This window comes from Girardinichthys multiradiatus, chromosome 14 (assembly GCF_021462225.1).
Source record: "Girardinichthys multiradiatus isolate DD_20200921_A chromosome 14, DD_fGirMul_XY1, whole genome shotgun sequence".
Taxonomy (NCBI): Eukaryota; Metazoa; Chordata; class Actinopteri; order Cyprinodontiformes; family Goodeidae; genus Girardinichthys; species Girardinichthys multiradiatus.
In genome coordinates, this window is record NC_061807.1 from 7,491,451 (window position 1) to 7,501,224 (window position 9,774).

Sequence of the window (9,774 nt, forward strand, 5' to 3'; positions counted from 1 at the left end):
AAACTCGCTTTCCAGCTGGCAATCTTGACCCGCCATGCAACTGGAGCGTCCTTGGAAGTAACAGAAATCCCACGTGGAGTTTCCAGTTATTTTCTCTCTCTCGTTGGCCAACGAACAATTCATAACTGAGGGTTTTGGACTAAGAAGGCCAGGAATTTCACTTTGCCGATCGAAGACGTGAGTTAACACATAACTAAAACACGGAGTTCGAGGAAACTAACCGCCATCGTGTTTCATCCCTAGTCGACTGCTGATGGTGAGATCCTATTTTTGTTCCTTTTCGTCAAAAAGACCAAAGGACGGGACTGACCGCTCTCTTGGAGTGTAACTGCGGACGCGCAACAACGCTTCAAACCCCCCTTTTTCCCTCTCACTCGCTGACCAGAAGAAACTTCACCCATCTTTTATTTAATCTTTTATTTCTTTATTAGAAGGCCTGGGCAGGGTCAGAGGTGTAGAAGCGATCAGAATCGCTGGTTAGGATCTCATGTGTTCTGAATAATATGTGCATGTAACCTTGCTTGTTGAAACTTTGATGTGTTATTTTGATATCGGAATCCGCTGCGGTCCTAGAGCTGCTTGTGTTTACTATCTGAGAGTCAACGCAGGTGCGTTGTAAGACTGGACTGTTAAAACGATTTCATGGTAAAATTCTCCATTTCCCCTTTGTCTTCAATCTCACTGTGCTAGCTTGCCGCCAAAAGTTAGAATCCTTTGTGCTCAAGAGTTGGGGGGATGTTTTATGATCAGAAGATCATTGAGGACAGTCGGAGCTGCGCTCCAACCCCCCACCCCTCGCCACCACACCACCACTCATATTCTCATTTTCCTTCTTCTGTTTTGCCATAAACTGCTAGTTGATTCAATACATACCCACTGCCGTTTGTTGAATTTTGCTTATTTAGATGTGTTACCCCTGTGTTTGTAGAATTTTGCATGTTGAGTAGGTGAAAATTAATAAATATTCACATAGATAAAGAGAGAGCGTTTTGTGCTCATTGTGTGCGAAAGTGATTCGTCAGTCAAAATAAGGTTAACGTTCCACACGTTTCGTCAGAAACGGTCGATTAAACAGTGACATCTCCGGCAATAGTTATTAATTATTACGGAGTATTTAACGGTTGTAATTGTCAAAGGCGTTGAGCCAAAATTACAACACCAGAAACATCTCTGGTCTCGATTCATAAATGAGGATTTTGGTTAGGAAGTTGATTTTCTCAGGTTATGATTTGTAATTATAATTATTGATCAAGATTAATCAATCAATAATCATAAACCCAACAAGGGTAAGAGCACAGTTTTGCTCAAAATATTGAAATGCACACAACATTATAGGTGACATACCAGAGTTCAAAAGAGGACAAATTGTTGGTGCACGTCTTGCTGGCGCATCTGTGACCAAGACAGCAAGTTTTTGTGATGTATCAAGAGCCACAGTATCCAGGGTAATGTCAGCATACCACCAAGAAGGACGAACCACATCCAACAGGATTAACTGTGGACACAAGAGGAAGCTGTTTGAAAGGGATGTTCGGGTGCTAACCCAGATTGTATCCAAAAAACATAAAACCACGGCTGCCCAAATCACGGAGGAATTAAATGTACATCTCAACTCTCCTGTTTCCACCAGAACTGTCCGTCGGGAGCTCCACAGGGTCAATATACATGGTCGGGCTGCTATAGCCAAACCTTTGGTCACTCATGCCAATGCCAAACGTTGGTTTCAATGGTGCAAGGAGCGCAAATCTTGGGCTGTGGACAATGTGAAACATGTATTGTTCTCTGATGAGTCCACCTTTACTGTTTTTCCCACATCCGGGAGAGTTACAGTGTGGAGAAGCCCCAAAGAAGCGTACCACACAGACTGTTGCATGCCCAGAGTGAAGCATGGGGGTGGATCAGTGATGGTTTGGGCTGCCATATCATGGCATTCCCTTGGCCCAATACTTGTGCTAGATGGGCGCGTCACTGCCAAGGACTACCGAACCATTCTTGAGGACCATGTGCATCCAAAGGTTCAAACATTGTATCCTGAAGGCGGTGCCGTGTATCAGAATGACAATGCACCAATACACACAGCAAGACTGGTGAAAGATTGGTTTGATGAACATGAATGTGAAGTTGAACATCTCCCATGGCCTGCACAGTCACCAGATCTAAATATTATTGAGCCACTTTGGAGTGTTTTGGAGGAGCGAGTCGGGAAATCTTTTCCTCCACCAGTATCACGTAGTGACCTGGCCACTATGCTGCAATAAGAATGGCTTAAAATCCATCTGACCACTGTGCAGGATTTGTATATGTCATTCCCAAGACGAATTGATGCTGCATTGGCCGCGAAAGGAGGCCCTACATCATACTAATAAATTATTGTGGTCTAAAACCAGGTGTTTCAGTTTCATTGTCCAACCCCTGTAGATCTCTGATGTATGATGGAGCTAAATCATTAAGGGCTTTATATGTGAGGAGGAGAATTTTAAATTCTATTCTGGATTTAACAGGGAGCCAATGAAAGGAAGCCAAAATAGGGGAAATATGATCTCTCTTTTTAATTTTCATCAGAACTCTTGCTGCAGCATTTTGAATCAGCTGAAGGGTTTTAACTGCATTTTGTGGACATCCTGATAGTAACGAATTACAATAGTCCAGCCTTGTAGTCCAGTTTTATATTTTAGATTGCCTAAAATGGCCGCCCTTTGCTGTGATGACTGAATAATTAACCTTTGGCCGTCTCTCAATGAACCTTTGGTAAGTTATTAAGAGAGCAAAGCAGTAATCACAGGAAAAAACATTGATGAAAGAAAATTATAGCTTTTATAGAAGCTGTAAATGTAAAACAAAGCTGTAATTTAAAATTAGTTCTTTCACATTTTTTGTTTACAACATCACTCTTTATGTATTCCTTCAAAGTTTTGTTGCCTTTAGTGAGAATCTACAATGCAAATAGTCATGAAAATAAAGAGACCCATTAAGTGAGAAAGTGTATCTAAAACTTTTGACCATTATTGTATGTATTTCTCAATATATAAACTTTATTGAATATATCAAAACAACATCCAGCCGTTTGTATTGTAACATCTCAGATGTTTCAAACATTTCTTCAACATGAAAACCCTTAACTACGCAGTTTTAGTTTTCTTAATAAGGCACAAATTTAACACACAAATTGCATCCATTAGCAGGCGTGTTAACGGTGCTGAATGCAGGAGTTGTAGCCATATATCTGAGGCTGATGAAAATTGTGCAAATTGTCCACTGGCCTTGCACTTCACATCACAAATGTTACAGCGACCGTAATCTGTTTGAGCCTTCAAACCTTAGCCATTTTCCTCTCTAGCGTGGATTCTCATGTGTTTGTTTAAACTTGATTTATGGCTAAATCTTTGTCCACAAAGATCACAACAGAACTTATCATGTCTTTCTGAAGAAAGCCACGGTGAACAAATTGTTCAGCAAACTCAGGGAAGCTAAAAGGTTTGTTAATGTTTCCATCATCGGCCTTTTCATCCTTCTCAGTTTCTTCAGTTTCTGAGGAAATGGAACCATCTCCATGATCTTGTATCCTGATGGATTCTTCTCCTCCATCGACGTCTTCTGGAAGCGCTCTGCCTTTAATTTGGTCTTGATAAAGCTGTGAGAGCAGAGGGGACTGTTCATCATCCTCACTCTTTATGGGAGTAGCAGTGACTGGAAACCTGATGGCATCAATCTCCTCCTTCCCATTGAGCTGGTCTCCCCCCAGACTGGTGTAGACCTCCTCCTGTTCCTTCTTTATGTGGTGGGGCTTCGGGTCATGTAGGCCAGCACAAGGTCTGTGCTTTTCAGGAGCTGCTTCTTTAACCATCTGCTTAACATCTGCAGGAAACACTGAAACACATCATGCATATTAGAAAGTTTTTTGACTTCAGCCTGGACTGAGTCACTTTTTAATAAAGATATATTTAAGTACTTCGGTTTCATTAAATTCTTTGATTTAATTACCAATTATTCTTATCCTTTTATTTTGCATTGTTGCTTCTTATGTCTGTTGATTTATGTCACGATCTGTTCACTTATTCTCAACAACCATATACTGAAACCCTTTTAGTCTTTTTTGTCTCCATCTCGCTTGTCTACGATTGTTTACAGTGTGCCGCATAATTAATCTTTTTAACTAGTTTCTATGTGGAATAATCAGGTTGTAAAGCAGGTATAATAAGCAATGAACATGTCAACTTTTTCTCAGTTTAAATATAAATTTTAAAAACAATGACAGAATTCACACCAGATGTTGGCAACTATCAAATACTCCTCATATAATAAGAAATTAAAGCCAATTATTCCACAAAGAAAGTTAAGGGTAAAAACTTGGAATGACACAGAGAATAAGGATTTAACCCATGAAGAAATGGATGTCTGAAGGTGTATAAAAAGCCAAACAACCATATTAAATCTGTCAGCATTTAGAAAGCATCTTTTATACGATCAAATCAATATCAGCTGGTTTAAAATTTATTGATACCCTATAAGAAGGTTTCTTATTAATTAAGTATTGCACAGAGGGGTAAAACTGACAAAAGCAAAGAGACCTTCACAAAAAGGTCTTACTATTGCAAAATATACTAATGGCAAAGATTACAGCTGCATTTCTAAGCTTCTGACTGTTCCAGTGGGCGCTGCTGCAACCATAATCCTGTAGTGGAAAGGACAATTTCACCGTAGACCAGTCAAAGTCAGGTGCCCCTAGAAAGACGTCTGGTCTTCTGGTTTAAGGTAGCTGTAATTAAACCTTTACTTAAGAAACCTTCGCTTGATCGAGATGACTTAATAAATTACAGACCTATATCCAATCTTCCATTCTTATCTAAAATTCTTGAGAAAATAGTTGCTAATCAAATGTGTGAGCATTTACACAGCAATGACCTGTTTGAAGAGTTTCAGTCAGGTTTCAGAGCTCATCATAGCACTGAAACAGCTCTGCTGAAAGTCACTAATGATATTCTTATGGCTTCAGATAATGGACTTGTGTCTGTACTGGTTCTGTTAGATCTCAGTGCTGCATTTGATACAGTCGACCATAATATTCTCTTAAAAAGGCTGGAATATGCTGTAGGGATAAGGGGAACAGCGCTAGGCTGGTTTAAATCTTATTTGTCTGACAGATTCCAGTTTGTTCATTTAAATGATAAATCATCTTCAAACTCCAGGGTTAATTGTAGAGTACCACAGGGTTCAGTACTTGGGCCAATTCTCTTTACTATATATATGCTTCCAATGGGTCAAATTATCAGGCAGAATAGGATAAATTTTCACTGTTACGCTGATGATACTCAGCTTTACTTATCCATGAATCCTGATGAGCCCAACCAGTTAGATAGACTACAATCATGTCTTGAAGACATAAAAACTTGGATGATTTTAAATTTTCTGCTTCTAAATTCAGACAAGACAGAAGTTGTTGTCTTTGGACCGGAGTCTTTAAAAAAAAGAAACTGCTTAGTCAGTCACTTAACCTGGATGGCATTAAATTGGCCTCCGGTAATAAAGTAAAAAACCTTGGTGTTATTTTCGACTGGGACATGTCATTTAAATCCCATATTAAAGCAGGTTTCTAGGACTTCCTTCTTTCATTGCCAAAATAAGGGTATTTGTGAGTAGGGTAAATAGTAGGGTGAGTAGGGTACCCTGTCTACTTTTAAGGACAGGCTTAAAACTTTCCTTTTGATAAAGCTTATAGTTAGAGTGGCTTAGTTTATCAAGGAGGGAGCCTTCCTCCCTCCCTGATAAATCAGTCTGTTATAGTTATCAGTTATAATCAGTCTGACAGAGGGAGGTATCCCAATCCTTGTGGTTTTTAGTATAACAAGGACCATCAGTGGGACCCTTTGTGAGGTGCCTTGAGACGACATTGTTGTAAATAAGCGCCGTTTAACTAAATAATCTGAACTGAAACTATCTGTGTAGTTATGCTACTATAGGCTTAGGCTTAGGCTGCTAGAGGACATAATGACCACTTTCACCCTCTTTGCTCACACTACTCTCCAATTTTGCATTATTTGCTGTTATTTCAGCTTTTAACTTTGTTCTTTCTCTTTTATCTTCCTAGAAGCTACACCTGGCCTGGCTCTGTGTCTACCTGTGACACCTTTCTGGAGAGGGGAATCGTCCGAGCTTCTGCTGGCAACAACTTAATGCTCACCCTCGACCAATGATCCACATGGCCCTGTCTTTTAGTGTTTAACCCTTTCTCTCTCCTAGACATGGCGATTGACTGAGCTTCTACTGTAAATAATTATATGTGCTCTCTTTCAGACTCTAACCTTGAAAACTGGCTCAGAGTTGATCTGTTCTTTCTTTCTAGGTGAAACGACTAAAGGATCTACATCCATTAAGATTTACTTTTACTTCCTTAAATTAACCAATTTAAATAAATAACTGAATTGACTGCACTGTTTGAAAGTCAGGATTAATTGAAATGTATGTACCTGACTTGAAATCTGTATGACTTGATTGAATTGACTTTGTAAATTGCCTTAAGATGACATGTGTTGTGAATTGGCGCTATATAAATAAAACTGAATTCTGACAAAGGAGTCAAAAGAATAATCAAACAAGTTGCCCAAGAGTCAAGGAGCACTCACCGGAGGTAAGGAATTTATCGGTGCTAGAAAAAAAATGATAAGAACTCCAAGAAAACTAATCTCCAAGAAAACTAATCTAATAGGTCACAACAAAACCCAGGACAACATCTAAACCACTGAAGGCATGACATTTCTTATTTAAAGTCAGTGTTCTAGACTGAACAATAAGAAAGACCCTGGTTTAAAATGGCATCAATGGAAAGATTCTATGGCAAAAAAAAAAAAGCATGAAAGTGTCATCTCCCATTGACTAAGTTAAACATGATGGAGATAAACCACCATGCACACAACCACACCTAAGGGCAATTTAACCCAGTCAGGGTCAGAATTGTGAAATTTGTAGGGCGGCTTCCCTAAAGATAGCAAAAACATGCTTAGACATAGAAAGCTTAGCAGCTTATGTACAGCTTTTTAAATGGTTGGCTCAAATATTTACGTTTATGATTTACATAAATTCTTCTTAAAGTAACACGCTTTGTCAATCACACGAAAGCTTGGAGTATTTGACCAATCAAATACTGTGTTTGGCTGTTCGGATGGATCTCTTTACATTAGATGCCAGCCCCCTATGTAGACGCGAGTGGATTAGCAAAGAACTAAGCAGTTTTAGTGAGAGTTTCAATGGCTGAGAGCAAGACAAGTGAGGAAACTGTAAGTAACGAAGAACTCATAGTTAAAAAAACTGCACGTTTCTTTACAAACTGAGGTACTCTGCAAGGCATGCTGAATGCATGTAACAACTACGAGAGGAAACACGATGAATCTTCATTGTCACCTCCAATACAACCACAAAGACCTGTATGAGGAGTTTCAAAAAGCAAGCGCTAGCAAAGTAAAAGTTGCAAACTTTACGAAAAGTCAGAGTACAACAGTCCAGCTGACGTCCACGTATCACTACTTATGAGAAAACATCGAAGCGAAACACAGACATAACTGAGGCCATTGCACGTTATTTGGCTAAGGACATGATGCCCATGAATACAGTGAGCTGGAAAGGTTTTGTCGGTCTGATAAAAACATTGGACCGAAGATGCCACATCCCATCACGGAATTACTTTTCCAATTTCGCCATTCCGCAAATGTACGAAATATGCCGTAACACAGTAAAATCCGAACTGAGCCAAGCTGAATACTACGCAAGTACTACAGACCTTTGGTCAATTCGCACAACAGAATCATACATGAGTTTTACTGTGCACTTCCTCACCGAAGGCTTTGAACTAAAAACACAGTGTCTAGAGCCTGTGTATTTTCCAGAGTTGCACACCAGTGAAAATATATCCCTTGGATTACGTGAGGTGTTGTCCAGCTGGGATCTTCAAGAAGACCAACAAGTATGTATCACCTCGGACCATGGTGCCAACATTGTGAAAGCTACAGAACTAAACAACTGGGTCCAGATTCAGTCTTTTGGATACAGACTGCACCTTGCAATCAGTAAGTTAATGGCTGTAGCAAAAAACACATCTGTTTAGCACTGTAAAGGTGTTCTACATAATCAAATCATTTTGAATAGCTCTCGTCCATTTAAATGAATATCTTTACTATATTTTATATATATATATGAATTAAAACAAATGATGTGATATATGTATATCATGATAATTAAAGTGTTTGTGCAACTTTCACAAGCTGTAGAAGCTGAGCTTAACAGTTACTTGCTGTCCCCTCCCATAGACAGTGAGGGAGACCCCTTGGTATGGCGGAAACTCCACCAAATTACTTTCCCACAGCTGAGAAAGCTAGCAAGAAAGTATCTCTGCATACCTGCAAGTAGTTCACCTTCAGAGAGACTTTTTGGTACATCAGGAAATATAACAACATGTCAGCACACATGTATAAAACCTTGCAAAGTGAACATGTTGGGTTTTTCTTTTTACCAAGAACCTGCCCTAATAAAACATATTAACTCAGGATGAGAGACAGAGAAACACAATAAATAAAACTATAACTTAGTTCACCACACACTTAAGACTTTAAAAAGAGTTTCTTGAGTTTACCTACATTGTTGCTCATACTGGTTTTGTGATTTTAAGCATTATTATATTTTTTAGGAATTTTTTGGGCCACAAATTAGCATTTTTCTTCAATAGCTTCCAGGTCATGTAACCTACTGACAAACTGTCTGAAATTGTTCTACTAGACTGGATAGATGAGGCATACTCTTTTTTTGTCTGATTTTAATGTATTTTCTATTTTTTATTTATGAATTTTTGTAATCACAATTGATCATTTTGATTAAACATAGGATTATAATACACACTGTGATCAGTTACTAGATAATTCTCAAAGCTTACAAGCTCCAGTCAAACGTAAAACATTCATTTTAGCAAGATCACATCTGCTTTTCTGTCCAGCTTTACTGCATAAGTCTTCAATGCATGAACCAGTTTCTTGGTATATCTGATTGTGTCTTATCCTTACTTTGGAAAAAGAGGGGCCCAGACGTTGTCCCTTCACAAATCAAGGGTCAAAACGTCATTTATACCTTCAGCAACTTAAGGGCTGCAGCAACGGAGCTGGTCATGGGCCCGAAGAAGAATCCAGCGTGGGAGGATTTTGAGGAGATAAGGAAAACGTTGGATTTTCTTTCTGGAGAAACCGCGGCCATCCGACTCCAGCAAAAGTACATCCTGGACTTGGTTGAAGAGGTGAAAGCTTTGCGATTTCTTAATGAACAAAAGGATAAGCGGATCGCCGTTCTGGAGAATCGCGTGGCAGATTTGGAACAGTACACCAGGATGAACGAAGTGATCATCACCGGACTGCGTGTCAGGCCCCACTCTTACGCCGGCGCGGTGGCAGGGCCCTGTCCGGCTGGTGAGCCCACGGAGGAACAGGTGGCCTCTTTCCTCTTGTCCAAGGGGATAAAGCTGGACTGTGACTCCGTGGAAGCATGCCACCCTCTCCCGAGACGAGGTAACAACGACAGACCGGCAATCATCATGAGGTTCAGCAACCGGAAACACAAATATGCTCTGCTGAAACAGGGCAGGTTGCTGAAGGGGTCAGACGTGTTCATTAACGAGCACCTGACCAAGAAAAACGCCGACATCGCAAGGAAGGCCCAGTTCCTGAGGAGACAGAAGAAGATCCAGTCCACGTGGACTGTAAAGTCTTCATTAAGCTGATCGGAACACCGGAGGAGGCGAGG